Genomic DNA, 23,074 nt, shown 5'->3' with positions numbered 1-23,074 from the left:
AAAATTGTAAACGATGTTTCTTTTTATAGAGAGATCTACCAACCGTGTAAATTTCGTCACTTGCTCGGTTTGAGTATTAATGAATTCATGAACGTATAAATAATACTAAATTAATTTTACGTTTGTAAAATGAAATAAAATAGTCGTCATCTTTTAAGAGCTTCACAGATTTACAGTTTTCCAATTTGTCTTCGAATATTTGTTCGGAATTTACTGCTACTCGTCTGTTCTCTCTGTCACTATGTTTTAACGCTGGATCATGGTTATGGACGATAGTATACGCTCGTAATCCTAGATGATAAAGCGACGTAAATTTCTATGGACTTCGGGAGACCTAGGCCTTCGTAATTGATCCATAGAGATCGTGAAATCACCGGATACAGAATGCATTAAGATTTATAGCTCGAATTCGCATTATAGGTCGAATATTGCATATACGTTCTTCACCCTCTCCTCGGGCGGCTGTGTTCGTTGATGTAAATGGCGGGAAAGAAATGCGGCAGTAGGTAGAACGTCAGCTACCAGCAACCACGGAGCTTTATCGGGCCGAACAAATTTTCAGCGGTCTCAGCCAACGCGATCAATGGTGTACTTAGCGCGTAGAATGCCATTACAAAAGTAGAGGTGGCAATGTCGACGGTGTGGCGTATGCCTACCACCGCGGAGGTGGTTTCAAACGTGAAATAATCACGCGTGGTCGAGCAAGAGACGTCGAATGAGTCACGCTTTGCAATATCGTAAGCGAGTCGCGCGCGCGCATGCGTTTTGCCATCGCGAGGACCGTTAGCGAGAAAAGAATGGTCGATTGCGGAGGAAAAGCAGGATTAATCGATCGAAAGATCCTACGGAACGGTGTCGTCGATTTCGCGAAGCGTTCGTTAACCCCTTCGCTCCCGGCGTGTTAAATTTATCGCATTCAATTTCGTCTGTTGCAAAATAGAATGGAATGCAATTTTACGCGTCGTTTCACGTTTTCCGACATTTCGTACATTTGTGCTAACCATATGAAGCGCGCATTGTTAATCATCTTCGTCGACGAAAAGGATACAATTCGAAAGATCGTTAACGTATGCCTGTTTAAAATTGCCGCGCGTGCGCGACAAGAAGTCTACTTTTATTCTTGCACCGATACACGTGGCACAGGAATGTCGAACGAAAGATGTAAATTTTAGATCATTTATCGATTGACACGTATTTTAACAAAGTTTGGCGGACAATGTACGATCAGAGGCCTCTGTAGAGAAATCCACATGGGGTGTTAAGAGTGTGTCTTAAATTTCATTTATCGTACCTATCTAAGAAAATATTCTAAATTCTATCGATCCGTGTCTAAGGAAATATTCAATTTGCATCGACATCTTGATAAAGTATTCTAAATTCCATCTTACTTAACAAACTTTTCCATCCACCTTAGAAACCTTATCGAATATTTGGAAGTGTGGAATTATTGAAATTGGAGACAGAAAACACATTTACTTTCAGTTATTTCAGATATAAGCTGTTTACACTTGGAAAGGTTACAAGGAAGTGAGGCAAGCAGGCAAAACACGGCAATACAAGTTATAAACAAGAAATACCAATACTACTCATCGATCGTACAAGTATTGTCAAGTATTGACAGAGGACGCGACTACGGTACTTTAACATCGCTGAAATCTCGTCGCGAGAAAAATTCGATCGGTTGTGTACGCGTGAAAAAACCTCGGTGCTCCAATTTCTCGAGATCGCGATGAAGGAACGGTCATCGAGTACCGTATCAGAGGGAAATAAAGCACAGCTTACGGCGATGCGGCGTCAATCGTTCTCGCCTCCCCGGATTCCCCGGGAGCCGCCATAAATTTGCAATTAGCGGAATCCGATCGTACCGTGTCGGATCGATTGTACACGCACTCCGGACTTCCTCGCGATACCCTCCTCGAGCCGTGCACGTGGGTGTCCCATTAAGATTACCGATCCTTCACGACCATCGATCGCGACAAGTGTCCCGCGCCTCGTTCCTCGAACGATCCACGGAACGAAAAAACTAATAATCGTACTCGTCCGCGCGGAGATTAGATTGCGAGCTCTCCTCGATCCGGCGGTTCACGATCGTGAAATACCTTTATTTCGACGGCGTCCACGATCGGCACGACGGACTTTTGCCACGAACTTTATAAGCCCGATCGAATCACGGTGATCCTGTCCAGGAGTCGCTCATAAACGAGATCGTTATCGGGGGACCCCCCGAGTTATCGTAATCGTTTATTCGCGGTACACGTATAGCTACCGATCGTGATACCGGCGATAGACCCCGATGACATCCCCGGGACAACAATAGTGATAAGTATATGCCTAGTATCGGATCACGATCCGCAATTGTGTTCCACGGCCGTGGCCGTAACTCGTTATTAATATATACGTTCCGCGGGGACTTAATGTTGATGAGTAAACACTGACGTTTGACATTTCCCACGTGTACGCCCCGATCGGGACCGTAATTCGACGAACTTTACGACGATACTCCCGAAATGTCACTCTCGTTAGGCGCTCAGCGATCGGAGATCGCGAATGCCTTTTCTTCTCCGAGTTCCGAATCAAGTTTAACACGTGTCTTATTACTGGGACCAGACAAGTTGATTTTTATTTCCTCGTAACGATCGTATCCCTCTCGCCTTTAATTAAGATCCATTCCTTCCTGACGTTAAAAACGTCTTTAGAATCGTTTCGGAGAAGATGATCGGATATAATTATCGACTACTTTTTTCCTTAGCGGTTAGTTTTATTATTTTACCTTCCAATTGAAATTTCAACTTTCTTTCACTCTCTATACGATCAATTGTTGTTATTTCATTCTCCAATCGACGTGATTTTGATTGTTTTCGGTACGCCTTACCACACTCAACTGCTTTATTAATCATATTGGTATTTTGATTTTCAAAATTGTTGCCGATGCGTCGACTATTAAGATGAAAAATATTCGACGATTTTCTCTAAAAGTGCTCTATCTAAAAATGTTTTCCGCGTCGAAAAAACATACGATATTCTCAAAATCGAATATCGTTCTCAAAGTTCCATCGAGAGTCTATGTTTCGTGCGTCGATGGAAGTTTAGTTTTTTCGAAAATACATGTCGGTTATTTTGTCCGGTCGAATGATCGCCGAAATCAATTCCCAGGTTTTAAATAAACTCATTAAGGCAGTTCTTCAAACAAGCCGCTAGACGAGAATCGGTGGAGATCCGTGACTCGACTGGCTGGAGATTTGCGAAGGTGGCGGGAGTCGCACCGTAAACCGTACAGTGTAAACTACTCATCATGGTTACCCCGTGTAGGCTGCCGGGGCATTGTCATTATGAAAATGACGGCGTGGTCCGAGGTTAAAGAGTGGTAGTCCCGCACGAACACCTTACCAGACATACTTCAGCGTGCAGCGCAGCCGCAAAATCAATGTACCGCAATCTTATACAAATTTTCGTCCGGTTTCAGTCCTTGTAATTTCAAAGAGAACCTTGCAACATGCTTTTTCTCGAGATGGCGGATACCTTTCTATTTTCCCTTACGTTTCACGTATTTCAAGTACTAGATACCGATCGTGATAAACAGATGTAATTTTCAATGTAATCGTTTAGAGATCAGTTTGTTTTTATACGTGTACACGCTTCGGCGAATGTACCTACACGTATAAGAAAAGAATTTTTGCAAATCGGTTATTTCGACGTGTTTGCGCCACCGTGAAAGTCAATACTTGTTTGCACAACCGTACACGTTGATTCATAGATATCCATGATCACTCTGAGTGATCAGAGTTTAAGTATACTAATCTACAAGTTTAAGTATACTAATTTATTGGGGCATCCCGGAAAATATTACGCGCTGTTAGTCACGTAGCTTCCTTTTTAAACCATCCATCAAAATCGAGTATATGCGCAAACTCATTGTTGGAAAGTTTTCTCGAGGCTGATTTCGAAAATATATTTTGCATTCGTTTTAATTCATTCGACTCGTTTGTCGTTCAGAACGAGAACTTTTGCACCATTATTCGGAACAAAATTATAATTCCGCGAATATAGTAACGCTTTGTAATAATTCACTCGGTGCATAGGCCAGACTTTACTCCGTTCGATTATCACTTCTTCCGAGCAACGTCGTACTTTTTGAGCGGCAGGTGATTCAACAATAATGACGACGTCAAATGCAGACGTCTGGGGTTTCTGCTTCCAAAGAACCAGCATGTTATTGCAAAGGAATACAATTCCTTTCAGAACGATGGCAGAAGACCGTATTACGTGCGTCGAGAAACTTGTTCAATAATTTACGATATTGTGCAAAATGTTTGATCTTAAAATAGCGTTCGAACGTTTGAATAAACTCGATCGTTCTCGGTAAAGATAAAATCAATAATCCAGACAAAATACATGGCCAGAGAAAAATGGAATTACAAATTAGGGTGAAAGAATATAGTATATGTAAGTAGCATTTTGAAATGTAATCAAGGGTTATCGAAGAACATTGCGTCCAATACGGAGACACGATCGGACTTTTGAAACAATTTTCATAAAGGACTAATTTCCGAAGTGCTGTGTATAGAATCCCCCTAAAATGGAACCGTAGACAAATACACAAATAGATACCAACGAACTGAGTATAATTTACAACAAGCTCTCTTCTTTAAAACTTACTACCAGGAACTTCAATCGTATCGATACTTTCTATCAGAAAGATAATAGAATCTCCACTTTACTATATAGTTCACGATTCGTGGCTTCTCTGTCACATTTTTGGTCGTCGTCAACTTGACACCCTCGCTACAACTTTAGTCTACAATCTCCATTCTATTATGTAGCTTACGATTCGTGGCTTCCCTGTCATATTTTTGGTCATCGTCAACTTGACACCCTCGCTACAACTTTAGTCTACAATCTCCATTCTATTATATAGCTCACAATTCGTGGCTTCCCTGTCACATTTTCGATCGTCGTCAACTTCACACCCTCACTATAATTTTACTTTCACGTTTCTCGAATTTGATACTCTTAATCGCAAGAAAATTGACAGTCGATCGATAGACTACGCAAAAGAAGTTTACGCGTAATTCTTCGCGATCCTATACGTCTCTCGATGGAATCCATTTTACATTTTTCATCTCCAAGTGTACACTTGGCTCGGTGTACATCGCGGCGAGTCGCGTTCGAACGTTTCATCGACGTCGACCTCGCCGCGATTTCTTCCTTCCTGAAAATCTGACCCTCGTCCTCGAATCGTGTGCCTGAAAACTTCTGAAACGTATTCACCGGTGCGCAAATCATTTCCCAACAAAGCCGTCCCACATCGTGCGTTATCGCACGCAGCGATTTCGAGGTCGATCGGGCCTGAAAGTGGAGGAGCGTCGGTGAGAGACGGCTCGAGGCTTTCTCGATTTGCATTCTGCGTTCGAGGAGGCACGTGGGCCCGCGGTGTCGGTGAGACCTCCGTAATGAGTCGCGTTTATGCATACAACCAGTGACACCTTCTCCGGCCAGGAGTGTGAATCATCGGGCCGGTTCGGCCCGAGAGTTTCTCTATCCCGTCTTTCTCCGTCTTCGCTTACCTAGCCGCGTTGCTCGCCTCTCCGTCGCGGCGTACAATGCACGTGCATCGCGCGGCGCCCCGGTCCGACCGGCAACTAGTTATTATAACGCTAAATTACAGGTATCCACGTAGGTGACACGCAACGCCGTCGGTGCGTGAGCCTGCGATTTATTCGACGTGTTTTGTCTCGCGGCGCCGAACACAACAAGTGGGTTGGGAAGATTCACGCTCAAGGCCCCTTGCGGTAATTAATTAATGAGTGCCGCGGTCCCTCGCGCTGCCGAGGGACGAGTGGGTGGGTCCCACGATCGGAATACGTGTATCGGACGGGGTGCGCGAGAACCTTGTGCGTTTCAAGTCGGGTCAGAATCTCGAAAGTGTATCTCGCGGTGAGGAGAGTCGCCAAATTTGGACCACTTTGCGAAGTTTTGATCGTACGGCGCGGTGGTCCGAATAGATCGTGGGAATATTTCGAAACGTTGTCACGAGAAATGGAAAATATGGTTCGTCGTGCTTTCGAGCGTTAGTTCGCGAATTTTGCGCAAAATGTATCGATTTTCTCAGTAGGAAGAATACAATGCGGTTCGTCGAAACGAGGATTTCAATACCTACGATTGTTAGATCCTTTTCGAGAGACTTCGACCACGATGGTTTTTTGGTAACTTCGAAGAGAACCGAGGTAGAGTTTTCGGAGTTCAGATCCTGACACGGAAGAAATTGGAGCGTCGAGGTGACTCCGAGTAGAAGGGGAAGTTCACCGACGCCCATTTTGGGTATCGGTTGTCGATCGAACAAGTTGGTTCCTCGATCTGGAACGTATCGTAGTACTCCACTTCGGATACTTTGGTAGAAAGTCTTTCAGCGAATTCCAAGGGTAAACTGTACATAAGTGGAAAAGTTTCCCGATGTTTCACCTGCATTGCAGCTGAACAGCATCATCAGGGTTGACAATGGTCTCATTTCGCCTCCTGTGAGCAGTGTTGATTCACCGTTACTATTATGCACTTTGCGATGTTTAAGATAATTACGGCCATGTATTATTTTTCGCAAATCATAGATTTTCAGCTGGTCGATAGGAGGAGTATTTATTATCTATCTCTGTATTTTCTGGAAAGTATTTCTTCGTTCTGGGCGTGATTTCGATTCTATTGAATAGTATTTCGTATTTCGTGGGCATTCGATATTTTCCTACAATTCTATGCGTCGTTCCTCTTATTGTAATCTGCGCGACCAATTTTATACATTATCCTTAATACTTACTGTATCCTTCGGTCTGCGCCAGCGACATAATCGTGCCCTTTACAATTATTATATTATCGAGCTTCCACGTTTCGAAGCAAACGTCGACGTTCAACGTTCCCCTGTATTTATTCGAACGTTCACCCGATTTCCATTTACGCGCACTTTGATTTCCATATCGCTCGGCCTGGTTGATCCAGCAGACGTACGTACAAAACTATGTTACAATCTGTGTACCTCGTATCGAAGAGCGCGATTCTTGCTCTGTTCGCGCAATAGAGAGTAACATCCCGAACAAAGCACGATCAATTATCGGAGCACACCCATACACATCCGAGACCGAATCTCGCATCGCATAAGGATGCCAATTTGAACAAAAACTCCATTCCGCCTTCGTTAATCGGAAAAAATCTGCCCCTACGGTACGACTTCGGGACGGAGTCTAATTCGTTAAACGGACCTTAGCCGGGATTCATTGTACCAAAGGATGCTGCTATCACCGCGGTACCATCCGGCGAACAAAGCACCTGCGTTCAAATAATAAGGATCTCGAAAGGAAAGGTCGTCGATAGCCGTTAGTGTCCGGGTGCGCGAGGTTATCCGTGCCATGGATCGGGCAATGGCGTTCTGAATTCCCCCGCGAGCACTGATCCAGTAGAAAAGGAGGATAAATGGAGAGGAAAACAGGGGGGTATGTCACCGCGAGAGAAAAGGGGAAACGGAGAGAGAAACAGTGACACTCGGTTGCGTTTCATGCGACCGTGGCCCGGGTAAACGTGTAATAATGCACGCGCAACCGGATCGTCGCGTCGCGGTGCAGCGCGGTGCGACGGGACGCAAGGATGCATATAAATCGAGGTGACATAATTTGCTTAATTCGCTCGGGGAAAGGGAACAGAACGGTCAGGCATTCAGCGGCGACCATTTCAGCGCCAGGCCTCGCGATAAGGAATTAGACTGGACGTATTTGAACCGAGAAGAAATTCGAACAATTTCGGGCTACCGTTAATCTTACATCACGAATAAAACCGATTCGTTAAATAATGGTACACATGTGCTGCGATTATGTATTATTTTTATGCATATCCATGCAGATATTTCCACATGTGCGTAACGAAGACGTTTAACGAAGACAATTAAATACAGGACAATTTGAAACAAGTTGTAAATATGCGAATACCTACGATTGTAGTCTAAGAATCGACTGCTTGGTAGTAAAATCAGGATATATAGAAAGAACGATTATTGCACACATTTAAATCTAATTTGAACTCAAGTAAGATATTCGAGGCAATAAATACGAACGATGAATTCGGAAGAATGAAATACGATCAACCGAATTTCACTCGTCAAACGTTGCGTGCTTCAGCCAAATTCCAGCAGGGAGAAGAGGACTACTAGACACAGGGATATTATGCAACGAAGAACCAGAGAATCTTAGACGATTTTTCTATAATAAAACTACACCGAGTACACAAAGTGTTCTTAGCCTTTGAGATTTGAAAATATTCGTCGATAATTTGAATCGAGGATGGTTTTTATTCCTCGAACACGAATATCAGCCGACGAAAGCAAATGTGTCCAATATTTTTCAATGCTCCATCTGTGTGTCACGTTTCCCGAGCGGGACATGTAGCGATTTTTATCTCTCTTCTTTTCTCAGGAAAACTGAGAGGTCGATGGAACTTTTACTTTATCCGTCTCGTTTGTCTTCTCCGTTTGGAATTTTGGGAGTATCGTTTGCTCGCAGTAGAATACGATCTAAGACTTTTGTACAACTCTTTTACAAGAATTCGTAAAACCTCGTTACACGATACAATTTGAGTAAATTTCTCGCATTGAAGTACAGTTTTCGATAAAAATCGAACCTTCGAACGTATAAACGCGACGTCGTAGAATCGCATAGATGTCCAATCGAATACGCAATGGCGGCCAACGCGTCAAGTCGTAAGGGTAGATCGAGCTGGTATTGTTATCGATCGTAAAATTGTTTCTTAGATCGCCAACAGAGATGGACAGAATTTTTTCATCGCTCGTGGCTTCGGAGAAGTCGTGATTCATTATCGTAAGACGTATTAAATCTATGCGACGCATTTGCCAGGCGGTGAACCGTGTTAACTACCATGGTCGCGTGATTCAGTATCAAAGACAAGAATAAACCTGGCGATTCCGGTAGCGATCGGGTCTGGACGATGTCGACGATCATTACGTCGACGACGGTGTCGCGGCCAGTTCGTCGAACGCTACCAGCGGTTGCACACTTCGCTCTAGCCATGAATGAATGTGGCGCCAAGTGAATGGAGTGCGTCTGTTCGAGCGTGCCTACGCACTTGCAACGAGGTCCCTGTGTCCTGGCCGGTCGCGTGCACGCGTACAGTATCTACGTGTAGCCGGCGTTCTCTTGCGGGGATCGCTGACTAATTTGCACGCACTTTACCTCCACACCTTCGTTGTTGGCCATTTGTCCGACTCGATGGACCTCCGTCGTAGCGTGCAGATAATTCCCGCCCGATATATTTCGTCGCCCCGAATGATTTGTCCGACCGGTCGCTTCTTTTGCTCGCGGCTTCATTCCATGTTATTCTTTTCCTTCATCCTTTTTTTCCCTTCCATTTTTCCTTCTTCTTTTTTTTTCTTTTCTTTCTCGTTCACCGTCGGCCTGGGAATATTTCGGAGTGGCTCGCCGGATCGTGTGACGACTTATCGACTCGATTATCGGTTATTAGATCCGTTCGATTCTACGGTGAGCGCGTTCAGTGACTCCTTAATCATGGCGATAGTCGATCGCTCTAAGCGACAGCCACGAACAGCGGTATCGTGCCGGCGAAATGCCAACCGGTCGATATCTAAAACCCAAGCGGTCGAGCAACTTTGATGTGACGTGACCAAATTGATTCATGGTTCATTGTCACGCACGGCTTAGAACGATTGCGAGCTAATTATCTGCGACGCTGCTCGGGACGGGTGTTGCTTGTTGTTTTTGGGGATGTATCTTTTACTCGTGATTCCTTGTTCGTCTTCTTCTTTTACGACGGGTTCTCCGATAGGTGGTAATTTGTTGCGAGTCGCCACGAGTGGAGTGCCGTCGACAGTCTGTATGTTATCCTCGTTAATGCCGATAGTAGCAACGATAGTTCTGGTATTACTAATAATATTGTAGCAATAATATTACGGACACTGTTACGGAGAATACCGGATCTATTCGCAATATAGAGGTGCGACTATTTTCCGAATTTTTCTCCATTCGAATATACGAATACTTTAAAATAGTTACCTAAATCTTCAAAGATATTTCGACAGTAACTACTATGCTTATTTTCTTATACAAAAATTTAGAAATCTCTTTCCTAGAAAATAGTTCCTTATTCCAATAAGTCCAGAGTAACGTCAATAATTTCGCCAATAGAATTAGTAGCAATGTTGATAATGTACCATTATGAAATTAATATCGTACTATGATATAACTTCTGTAGGGAACTCGATACCTATCGTTAGAGCTAAATATACCTTAGTTCAGCTGCAGCTCGATGTTTGCGCACTTACCGGTAATTTTCATTTTATTTTGGTATTTACATTCGTGTATTTATATTTTTACATCGGCGTAATAAAGTCGTTAAACGGAAAAAGAAAGGAATCTCTTTGGTAGCCGAGAATACGAAATAGGAAGAATACAATAATACAGGCTTGGCTCATTTTCTAGGCTTCGATTTCTTATTCTAATAAATTCCCTTCCACGTTTCTCCTTGATGATGTTATACGGGCAGTTTATCTGCTGCGACATTCATTAGCTGACGAGACTAATTCCTAACATTAAGGAAGATTCGTGCAGCTATGCGGTTGTTCCGCACGGTACAGCATCCTCCGTTGCATGATGACCCAAGCCGGTTATTCAGCGTGGACGAATCCCATGGAAGCCACCGATCGCAGGAACTTGTGCACTGCAAAATGCAATATGGAATGCATCGACCTCGTGTCCGAGGTGTGCAGCCTGCGGATAGATCTCGCGTCGATCCTGTAGGTAAATATCGATCGGATATATTTCGTCGATACATTGAAGAAACGATGAAAGGAAATTCGCTGCAACGTTCGATTTTAATCCACGAGTTTTATTTTTCTCAACGGAAACGATTTATCCCTATCTCACGCAAGAGGTTTCTCGAATAACATTTTGAATTTTCACCATCTTACATTGGTAATTATAATCATCGCTCTGTTTTATACGGTACGTTAATCAATAAGCGCGATGTACGATAAAACTTCGCGGTTACTAGTCGCATTTTTTTACAGCTTTCGTGTTTCTCGTCCAGATTGCCCGATAGTATTGCGTACACGTATTCTCGGTAGAGGAAACAATCTGCGAACATGGTCTCGCGCGGTAAAGATCCCGATGACGTATGATCGAACGCCACGGGAACGGTTCCTATTCGTAAAATTAACACACTCATCCTCGTCGGTGGAACTTGAAAAAAACAAGGGCTCCCTGCTACCTGCTGAACAGATAAGGCCCACGAAGGAGGGCCCACGGAGAAATCAACCGGTCAGATATACATATACACATTTAACGATTACTCGGAGGTTGGCCGGCGATCTTATCGAACGACGGGCCGCGGTCGGATGACGGGCAGGAATTAGGCAATTACGCGCCGCTTAATTGCTAATTACTCAGGGGCGCAACGGTCCGACACTAATTACTCCCGCTGACAATTTATATCGTGCGTCCGACGCGCGATAATTGTCACTGTTACCGCGACCCGAGAACGGAGTTTTCAAAATGGAAGGGCGAGAGCCGTTCGTACGATCCTCTCGAGCGACTCTCTCGTCTCGGACGTACAAAATACCGAAAGGGTGATGCGCGGCGCGGATTACCGGGAATCATCGAAAATCGTAATTCATCGATCACGATCGGGGGAAACGAGAGCCCCTATAATCTACGTGATTGCCGGTTTTTTGGAAGGTAAGAACGGGTCAATGAACTCGGAGGAGACGGGCCTGCGTGGCAACCAGGATGGAATCCGGGCAACGAGACTTCCTACTTTGAAAACGCCAATTGGTCCCTCCAAGACCGTTTGCTCGGGAATTGTAACCGAGACGCGTGCCGAAAGAAACGTTCGGGGAATTCACTCGCGAATGAGGAGAATAGATGATCGATTATACTTGGAAATTATGTGCTACGAACTGGTACGAGAATCTTGAATAAGGGGGAAAAATTTGTCACTGAAAAGCAGAAATTTCTGCTTGGGTGATCCTAGCAACTCAGCCAGAATTAAGCTCTGTTATAAATGAAATTACACGAAACTTTTAAAGGAATATGTTGATTTTTTGGTTTGGACTAACGAGTTCAAATATAATAATATTAACGCAAGACCAATATCACTTTCCTATCGATATTCGATACGAGTTCTAACGAACTTGCACATATACTCTGTTTCAAGGGGTAATCTCACCCCCGTGATAAACTCTCCTTTTCGTTTTTCGTCTCGTTCTTCGTCTCTTTGTCGTTCTCTTACGCTAACATCGCGAAAGGTAATCAACGAAACAGAAGTCAAGGCCAATTACGACAGGTTTAAGTCGTCGGGTGCAATTGAAAACAGTTGGGTGGTAGGAAATGAAAACGCCCACGCGATATTAGCACGATCGTCCACCGAAGTTTAGCCCTGTGACGTTCGCGCGTGCGCATCGCAAATTCGCACATATGTACATCCATACATGCATACATACATACCAGTATGTACGGTGGAGCGTAGCCGCGTATTCCATTAACGTGATCCATTGCGTCAAGGGGAAGGATACTCGCTGGTGCTGCGTTATTTATGTGACGTTCCATTACAAACTCTTAATTGTTTGACTAATGTGCGGCTAAGTGTGCCACACCGTTCGAGAATACCTGCTCGAGCTACCGGTGACTTTCTTTTCTTCTTCTTTTATTAATTCTCGCGAAGACGATTTCTGGTTACGAGCGGCTCCCTTTTGTTGCCCAATTAAAGGGAACACCCTTTGGGGACGTAATATCGCGCCGGACGAAATTGCGTTTCGGTGACTGAATTCATAAACTTTATTTAATAAACGATTAACATATTTATGAAGAACGCGCGCGTTACGTGCGTTTGTGTTTACTAGAGGCCACGGATTCGAACGTACACTAAGGAGACACGTGTACACGGGACGTGAAACGCGTATCGGGGAATTAAAAAACCGTCTTCTTAATTCACCAGTAAATATGCATTTCAGTATTCGTATATAGTATGTAGACGTACAACGAGTCGCAAAAGTATTTGTACAGTTATGATTACGGTCAACCCTTGAATAACTATTTCATTATGTACACATAATTTGAAGATTCTTCTAACTCGGTTGTTTCGAACCAATGTCATTTTGGTAGTGTGTTTTTGGATTGTTAATCTACTACAAGTAATAAGTCTTGTTCGTATCTAATGTAACTAATAAACAATCTAATGTAAATATTTCGCAGCACCTTGATATACCATTCAATATCTATGTTTAGTATTATTGACAAAAACCAGTGTGTACCTTTGCACTTTGTACATCTGTACCTTACACACGTTTACACTACGATCTCGGAATAAAAATACTTTGCCATCTCAGAGTTTCCATCTGGTCTCCGCCATATTTTCCTTCGCGCGTACAGAGTTTCGGTCCGTCGTGGTTCTTGAAATTTTAATGGACCGAGAATCTTCGCTGCGCTAAATCTTGAAGAAGCCCATTAGTCTTTCAATTATTTTCGCTGCCCACTTCCACCGGAGCAGGGTTTTGCAATTTAATTCGATGCTCTCCCCGGGTACGATCTATCGACGAGCACACGTTCCATCAACATATTCAATGGTCTATTAGCCGCGAACGAAAGACTGACGAAGCGAGGTCACGGAGAGGGGTATAGAGGCCAAGAAGACGGAGCACCCACACTCCATTATTGATGTATCGATAAGCGTATAACCTGCAGAGACCACGGGGCGCCGGAGCCGGAGCCGGAGCTGGAGCCGAAGTCGGAGTCGGTGAGGTCGCAAAAACAATAGCCCTGGAAAACCGGTCGCAAAGTCATCTTCCGAAATTGGCAGGTGCCTCCAGCGTCTTCTTTCCTCTGGGCGTCCGTGTTTCTTGTTACTTAGCCCCGCTGCTTTCTCCGCCATCCTGCCCGGTGAATTCCTAGCTAAAATCAATATTTAATCGGACTTCCAGCTTGCGCGCAACCGTCAGCCAGGTGCGAGAACCACCGAACGCATTGTTTTATCCAACTGGATATAATGATTCGCCGCTACGGGGAATCTCGACCGTTTTCCTGGTTGCCCCTTCGTTTTGGTTAACCTCGATAACGATCGCCACGGAATAACGAGGAAAAGGATAATTGACGGTGTATCTTTTGGGGATCTTCGCGGCGTTCACTTTGAAACCGTGACGCCTCCCCTTTTTCGCACCTTGGAGAACCCTCCATTGGGCCTCTACCGGGAGAATAACTGGATGTCGAAGTCACGAACCGATACCAAATACTAGGTTGTTCGATAAGTTTTGTCGTTTGATAAAACGTAGTAGTACTAGGTTGCTCGGACGACAAAACTTATCGAACAACCTATTACTAGCGATTGAAACGATACGATTAGCTACCTAGATAGTACTCGAGCAATTCCATATCATTGTATTATAATTACAATGATATAATATAATTATCGGTGATTGAAAAATTCAGTAAATTTACAATCCCTATTTTCAGGTATTTGGTAATAAATATTTGGATAAACATTTACTAGGACAAAGTGGATGTTTTTCATACACAACGAACAACGTTTCGAACAGTATTTCGTTTGTATGAATTTTTATTCAAAGTTATTACCTAAAATAAATCAATTCTCCATCGAGAATGGGAACATTACTCGTTAACGAAATCACTTATCTTTCAAATCTTACCACAAATAGATCCTAATACTAGTAAGTTTCTGGATGACATTTATTTCATTAGGAATAGTGTACAAAATAATATGTACACCACCGAAATATCGAATGTTTCTATTTTCCATATAATCATATTCCAATTCGCGGCAACGTCGAGGAAAACCTTACACTCAGCGCGAATAGAATGACACGAGTAACTCACTTGGCACTCGACGTGATAAGCAATACGCGATACACGATACAGGTTGAAAATAGCTGAAGAATTTACGATGAAAAACTTCCCGTAAGATTTCACAAAACCGGTAATAATAATTCGGAGCAGACTTTCTTATAATTTTCATTCGATGCAGAAAAATGAACCCAACAAATTCAAGCGTGACGAAGAAATCGTACATTGCAGCGGCGTTCGTAGAAGAAAGCCTTGCTTGCCTTTCGTTTTCAATTTTTGTCGGGCTTCAGGGTCGGGTTCTTTTGCAACTGATCTTCGATCGCCTTCGGCACTGGGTCTCCCCGACAGGTGGGGACGTGTAGGACGATCATGGTTTATGGCAATAGCGCGCGAGCCTCGCCCATTACGTGCCATGATACATTCATTCGTTTAATACAACACCGATTTTACATACAAGGAGGCCAGCAGCCGTCTATCTGCTCTTTGGCTACCGGAAGGGGCCGTGCTCGATGATGATGTCACTGGGACTTTGATTTTAATTCTTATCGCGCTAATAAGTCTGTCAGTCAAGTATGACAATTTTTCTTTAACAGTAATCTTCTCTATAGGAGTACTTAAGAATCTTTTTATACATACATTATCCTTTTCATTTATAAGTGAAAGTTACTATTGTACGCACAATGGAGTTTCTACTGCCGACTGTGTTTTGTCAAAGAAATTGTGAAACATAGTTCGAATTCCAGTCTGGTAATCCTTGACTAAATATTGTAACAGGGTTTCTTTAATGGGGGTTTGTCTGACATCAAAAATAATTTTTAGACACTTATCGATCGTTTCGATCGGACTGGTTACATCTAAAATTTATCAAATTTAATTAAACACATAACTATTTTAAATTTTGTTTAATTTATCGGGGGAATATACTTTGCGTTGGAACAAACGAGATAATCGCGACATCTTTGCTTTACCGAATATAGTATTTACGCATGTAACGTAAATAGGTGTGTGTGTGTGTGTGTGTGTATGTATGTAAATCACAAGTGATTTGAATGAAGTGTACAATACACTTCTGTATTGTAAATCAAGCGAACATTTGCCTAAGATTCCAAAAGTGAAATATAAGTGACTAATGAAAAGTCATTGGTACATTATTTAAAACCCAACACTTTGTCCAGTACAAACTTTGCCAAGTATCAACCAAGAATTATAATTTCTTAAAAAGAAATTCGTAAGAATCTCCGCAGAGATACAATAATTTACCTCGGTTCTTGCACGTTGGTGTCAAATCGTTTTCATTCTGGAAGCAAGGAAATTAATAATTTTGACGAGTCACGTGTGAGCTGCCGATTCACTTCCTTCTTGTTCCTTCCTGTTGCGTGTAACGATCTCAAAGATCCCCCAACAGGGTTTACACGGCACCCGTGAAATCCTTGTGTCAAGGATCGGTCTCAGCATCCTGCGCGAAAGGATAACTGATTTCAAGGTTCGTTGTTATGTGAAATTCAAGTTCCTGTTCGAGACGATAGTGTAACATTTCGATCTTCGGTTGAAAATTGGTTCCACGATTACTCTTCAGCTTTTGTACGAATCTAACAATCATACAATCGTTCGATAACGTAACATAATTTTCTGTTATCCCGGAATGGAATATTTCTGATCTATAATTTAGTTTTTAGTTACACGGAAAATTACAAGTATTGTTAAGTACGATTCTTGAAGCTCTTAAGGTTCATTTTATTCGTGTAAAATAAAGGCTACGGAACTGTGTACGTGCGTTTGAAATTACAGAACAAGAAAAAGGTTCGATTGTACGTATATTTTGTCTCTGTTGTATGATTGTTGTACGATTATTCAGAATCCTGTGTAAGACGTTTGCAAGAAATTTAGCGAATTTCGTACACGCTTCTCTGATTTCGTTTCTTTTACGTACAATGAGAAGAAAGTCATTTTGCGCGACATTTTGGAGCAACCACAAAAGAGGGCCGCTATTTTTGGAGCACGTGCTGAAACTTGTCGTGCAGTCGATGGCCGTCGCGCCGAATAATACGACGACTGCGATATCTTGTCGATCGTATACGGTTCGAGTTCGGGTTCGGGTTCGGGTTCGGGTTTCCGGGTAGCGTGTCAGCCTTGACTCGGGCCGATAAGGCACGAAAACAGGAAGAGATCGAAGTACATACTGTTGACCCAGACCTGATTCTACGACAGCCAGCGGTGAATACCTTTTGTACACCAGGATATTCCACGAGTAACGCAGATTTCGCATTATTTTTCATTTCTAATACAGAAAACACTTATTTACAATTTCACGATAGAATTTACTATCCTCGTTAACGTTTATTTTGTCGATACCGATCATTTTAGATTTGAGACAATAAACATAGTAACAAACAAATTCGTATGAACGAATAAGAAAAAGGAACGATTTTCTTAGAAATTTACAAACATCGTTTTGCATTTTCGCAAATATTTTTTAACACAAGCAAGTACTTTAAATTTTGCATTACACCTCGAAACATTTAAGTCCTACTTTTGATAATAAGGAATATTCCAATGACCTAATCGAGATTTGAAAAATCGATGTACTCTTCATTTCCTATACTCGAATCACGAGTATCTAAGAACTTTTCCAAAACAAACGATACAATGACTTTCTAATATCTTTCTCGAACAAGTGTATCTATGTTCGAGTAAACCTTACAAAAACGAGTAAGTTGCTACGAACTTTACGATTTGAAAATCGATTTTCCAAACTCTCTGGACCGGTATATATACACACCAGAGTCCCAAATAATTCATAAAATTCCCAAACGGTCAATTCCAAGTAACAGTCGACAAAAGGTGACAAAAGTTGGTCTTTGATGCGACAACGAATCACGAGATCGCTCGTAATTCCCCGCGTGCCACGCGGTTACGCGCGCGCGCGCGCCGCAGCGAAAAGAATGCGAAGGATACGGTTGAACGGTTCCGACAATATGGCCGTTATTACATCGTTTTGTTATCTACCGATCGTTGCATGGAAACGGGCGTGTGTGGTTCCAGAAGCTATAACGCGTTTCACTCGAGCGACCGATTCAGGCCCGATGGAGTTGAATTCCTAATAAACGTGCAATGAAGACCGCGATTTATGCTTCTCGCCTCTATTGGAAGTTTTTACTCCCGATTTAAATGCACCGTCGACATCCGGTCAACCGGCGACACTTTCGAGATTGAATTTCCCCCGAGGTCGTAAATTCGTTCCACAAAAAAACGCAGGTAATAATGATCGGACCGATTTCAAGCCTCGAATCATTTTCATTTTATTAACGCGTTCGTTCGAAATTATCACGGATTCTGTGCGAATCGTCGTTTCGCAAGGCAATTTTCCCTCGCGAGTGATTTGGAATCTCGGTTCAGTGACTGTGCGTATAAATGGCAAAGCGTACAGTGCAGACACGCGTGCATGTCTCCAAACGAGACATTTAAATTTAGACCTGGAACGTATCATGAAAACCACTTTTCGCTAAAAGCTTACGGTTACTGTATTTTCCTTCGACTCTCGCGCAGTAATGTACACGTTCGAATCGTTTTAAATTATTAATAGTTTCGAAACAGAATCTTCGTGATTTTAACGACGCGCAGAGATTTGTAGTATCTTCTGTTAAAAGATTTCGGGTAGTTAGATTTTCAGAACGCTTCGGTCATCTCCAAGAGTATTGTTTCCGTTGTTTCGAAAAGAGAACGTGAAATTATTTCGAGAATTATTTCACGAAACAACGCGATTGCAATTCGAATAATGAAATACCCGCGAAAAACGAGACAACGTTACATTCGAAGCAATATTACAAAATTGTTCGAGTCCGCTGTAGGTCGTTGTGCTTACACGCTGCAGTCCGATGTCGTAGTTTTTCGTTTCGCAATGTACCGTGTACGGGGAACTTTCGGTTGTATTTATTTTCGAGACCCCGTTCACGTAGCAGCACGGTATCGCGTTATTCGATTGCTCGTAGGCTACGTCCCGCTCGCGGCCGAACAACGAATTTACATACACACGGTGATCCTCGTCATTGTTCGTGGAATTATATCCGCGTGGTTCGAGCGGTGTTCAACGTACCGATCGGTCGATCACCGCTTCTTCCCGCGAGTTGGAAAATCCACGAGCGAAACGAGCCTGCATCCGAATTTTAGCCACCGCGTTGCGTCAGCGAGTGCCGGTAAACGAATAAACAAGAGAGGGCCGATCAACGCATAGATCAGCATAAATTCGAATGATAATGCGCGCTTCCACCGATACACGGCGCAGATAAGCGACGCGCATACGTGTTAAACGTGCGACGACCACGGGTCCAGGTGTCATTCGAGCTGGTATTCGTCGAGGTCCCCGACGGTTCTCTCTCTCTGTTTCTCTCTTCGGTGCTCGGTTGCTCTCGCTCTCTCACTTTCTGGAGTCTCCGTGTGTTTACAACGGCGACGACACCTCTGTTCGCGCCTTGGTGCATCGTCTCGAGTTTCGTCCGCGCGTGCTCCGGCCGGCGAAATATTCACGACACGTGCAGATTATCGCCACCTTCTGGCACCGTTTTCCCCGCGGGAACGTATCCCGCCGAGGCATTGAAGATTGGATCGAATGTCCTCGACGAAGCGTTCTCGGTACGGCCGCGAGCGATTCCCGTTGCTTTTATCTGGAGCTTTACCTGCAGTCAGGGCTGTACTGGCGCATTTCAGATGCATTTATGCGTACGCAGACTGCGTCGTTCCATCTGCTCTCCTCGGGTCGGTCGGTCGGTCGCTCGCTCGCTCGCTCGCTTTCTCGCTCGCGCGTTCGTTGGCGCGCGCGTGCACCGCCTCTCTGACAGGTTAGATCGTTATATCGGATCAATTACAATGTACACCGTTCGAGAACACGCATCGCGATCGGTTTGGTGCGTGTTTCTACCGGGGCGGGTTTGTTCAATTATCTTTGGACGGAACGATAATGGACGCGGGACATTTCGCGTTCTGGTCGCGCGACTGGTTTTGCATAAAATGGCGACTACGTCGCGGTAGAGGCGGTCGTCGATAAAATTGCGTTTAATGCTACACACGGGGATGGTTCGATTACAAACGAGATTTCTTTTTCACGAAATTATCTCTTGTAAGAGATAGATTGTAAAATCTTGGTTGTTACAATACACAGAGGTCTCGCGTGTTCGGTAATGTAACGATTTAACGCGATGAGAATGACGAACAGAGTTGTGTGCTTTTCGAGATTTTCTGTTTGCGACTGAATCGAAGGAAATTGAAGGAGAGTGACGGCTAAACTGTTGTACGACCAATACGAATACAGTAAAACCCAGTAAGATCAATAGCATAAACTGTTCTTCATCAACGTGTAATCAATAACGATAGTTCGTCATCACTAGTCATTGATTTGACGAGGAGCGATTATTCTTTATCCAAACCACTCGTAAAACCATTGAGAGGGAAACAATTTTAAACGATACTAGATCCACTCAATACTCGCTCTACGATTTCTTACGCCGTATGTAAAAGTTAATGGACAGTACGTAGAATATCGCATAGTTTAAAAATAGTTCTGACTTACGTTCGAACTATCTCGTAATAACCCTACTCGATAAATAGTGGATCGTTTCGTAGGTAAAGCGAGTAAGGTAAAATCTTTAGAATCCGTGCCATTTAACAAGAAGAGTTCGATTGTAGGAATTTTCGAATAATAGTAGCGTAATGAAAAATAAGTAAATTCTCACAGATCTACGTTACTATTGCCTTCTTCTCTTCTCATCGAGTTTCATGTTCCAAAAAATTTCACCGAACACTTTGCGACAAATTAAATTCCATCGATCTTCGGTATCTCCGTACGAAGTATCGATATTGTATCATTATTATTGTTATCCTCTGCTACTTTAAACGGGCTTCGTAATTTTAGGCGTGGCGTTGTGCAACAACGTTGAAGATGCGCAACAAGCCCCGTGTGCACTTTTTAAACCGTCGAGTCGGCGACGATGACGTCGAGGACACCATGAAATCGAGAAGGGATCGCTCGAGCACGTACGCATATCAGCAGATTAAATTCCTCGCGAATCTTCAGCGTTGCTAGACGTCGCTGTTGGAGAATCGTACGACTGGCGTTCCTCGACTCTGACTAACAGTAGCTTGGATAAACAGTCGATTATGTGCAATATTATCGTTCGACGTTCACCTGTGTTGTTTAATCGACCCTGATGCATCCTCGATAAGACGCAATAAGCAAACAGAAAACTTTTGGTTCGTTTCGAACCGTCGTTCTGTGCAAATAACGTAACAATTAATTCGTATATTGATCAAATTGATTTACAAGTTACTACATGTAACTTCTTTGAGTTAAACAGAATTACGAGATCAATTTTATTTCGATGCCTCTCACGGTTAAGAATTTTAACATTTCTAAAGAGAAAGACTACTCAAACGTTCAAAATTTTGAAGATTTTCCAAGATAAGAGTTTCACGGTTAGTCGGATCTTTCGAGAATTACTGATTTTGAATAATATTCGAGAAGATTCGAATCTTCGTTGGTTTCTACCGTTTGGAAAATGTCCGAGTCGGAGATTCAAACGCTAGCAATCATTCGTAGCAACGGGCGATACTTATTCGATATCGTGTATCGCGGAACGCGTCACGCGTCGCAGTAAATTCGATCGCCGGCTCATTGTCGGTCGGTCAGGTGTTAACAGGGCTTACTTATGAGTATGGAATCCACGATATCCAGCGTTTACATATAGAAGTGTAGGATTCGCGGGGACGAAACCAGCCACGCGAGATATTCCGCACGCAGCGGTGTATGCTCGCATCTGAATGCAGGTAAGCGGTAAGCGCGCATACATTAGGAGGCGCGTTGGTAGGCAGAGATACGTAAAGAGTGACTAACAACGTCGAAGTCTCGGCGACGGTAATCTAATCTGATCGAGAAAGCGCCGAGGATCGGCCACGATGCTCTCGAACATCGAGCGAATTGGTAAATTAATCGTTTCCGGACGTAAATACAGAAACGATCTGTGCTCGAAGCGATTTTTCCAAATAAAATTTTCTTAGAACTTAAAAAAAGCTTTCCCACGAATTTCGAACCGAACGTTGATTTCATTATTCCCTCTGTCGTCGATATTTGTACCTTCGAAAACGTACAAAAATTACCGAAGGAAAATTCGATCGTTCGAAGATCTGTTGTTCGAGAAATCGTTTGTTCGTGCAGTCGCGTTGACCGATTAGTTTGTGTTGGAATTAATGCAACAATGATCCTAAGAGTGCTGGATGTCGATAGCGAATGGTCGATGTCAGTTTTAAGGAGTGTCTCCATATTGGCGCGGAAGGGTCGTCAACGTTTTGGCTATTTTTCTTTTGGCTTTTTTCTGTTCAGTTCCAAGTCGAGAGTCACGAAGACCACGTGACACTCGTCGTTCACATCAAGACATATCACTGTACACTTGTTTCTTCCGACTTTGTATTCTCATATCTACAAAAACTATACTACCGGATACGCGAAGTCCCTGCATATTACTATATATGTATATGTATGTATAACAAACTACATATTACAATCTGAACTTTACAACAGAGACATATCGAAAAAGTTTAAAAAAAAGTTGTAAATTTATTTCACCAATTTATATCACACAGACGTGTAATCGACTTGTGTGCTCTATTTCGCGGTAAAATGGTTGTATTTTAAACATTCTCTTCGAACGTAGCGATTTCAATTAATTTTACAACAGTCAGGACAATCGAGATTCGGTTACCGCGTATCGATGGTATTCGTCGACTAGATTCGACGAGTGGTCGCTATCCTAGTCGTTCCGTATCTGGTCCCCGTCGTGGCCCCGAACCCATGGCGGATTAATCCGACGCTAAGGAGACGAGCCCGAGTCAAAATATCCCCGGTGAAACAGGTAGCCTCTTAAGCCCTTTCACGCGTCGCGGGCTCATTCTTCGCGCGAGACCGTGCGGCGATATTAAAAGTCAGCCGGCCAATCGTTCGGACAGCGGGCGCGAAGCGGCGCTAATCAGTGTCCCTTCACCGGGCAAAGGGTTACATACCTGCTGCCGTTGTGCTCGCCGGATCGTGACGAGAGACATTTTTCACGCGGCGTTCTGGTCACTGGCACCTGCCACGTCGCATCGACGGGGATCATCGGGCGGTGCGCGATCGGTACCGGAGGAGAATCGAGCCGAGCACAATGGCACCGTGAATCGACGGATCGATCCGTCGA

The 23,074-nt window shown here is 43.5% G+C and overlaps 1 long non-coding RNA gene across 1 annotated transcript in view; it reads left to right on the top strand.

Annotated features, from left to right (window-relative positions):
- LOC143153523 (uncharacterized) overlaps positions 1-20,852 on the top strand; it is a 42,093-nt gene extending 21,241 nt beyond the window's left edge. Inside the window, exon 3 of the long non-coding RNA XR_012993838.1 lies at positions 20,761-20,852. This is a non-coding gene — a long non-coding RNA (uncharacterized LOC143153523). The remainder of the gene's footprint in view (positions 1-20,760) is intronic.
- The last annotated feature ends 2,222 nt before the right edge of the window (positions 20,853-23,074 follow it).

The sequence above is a fragment of the Ptiloglossa arizonensis genome, chromosome 12 (genome assembly GCF_051014685.1).
Source record: "Ptiloglossa arizonensis isolate GNS036 chromosome 12, iyPtiAriz1_principal, whole genome shotgun sequence".
Lineage (NCBI taxonomy): Eukaryota > Metazoa > Arthropoda > Insecta > Hymenoptera > Colletidae > Ptiloglossa > Ptiloglossa arizonensis.
This window is presented reverse-complemented; position numbering and strand designations above follow the sequence as displayed.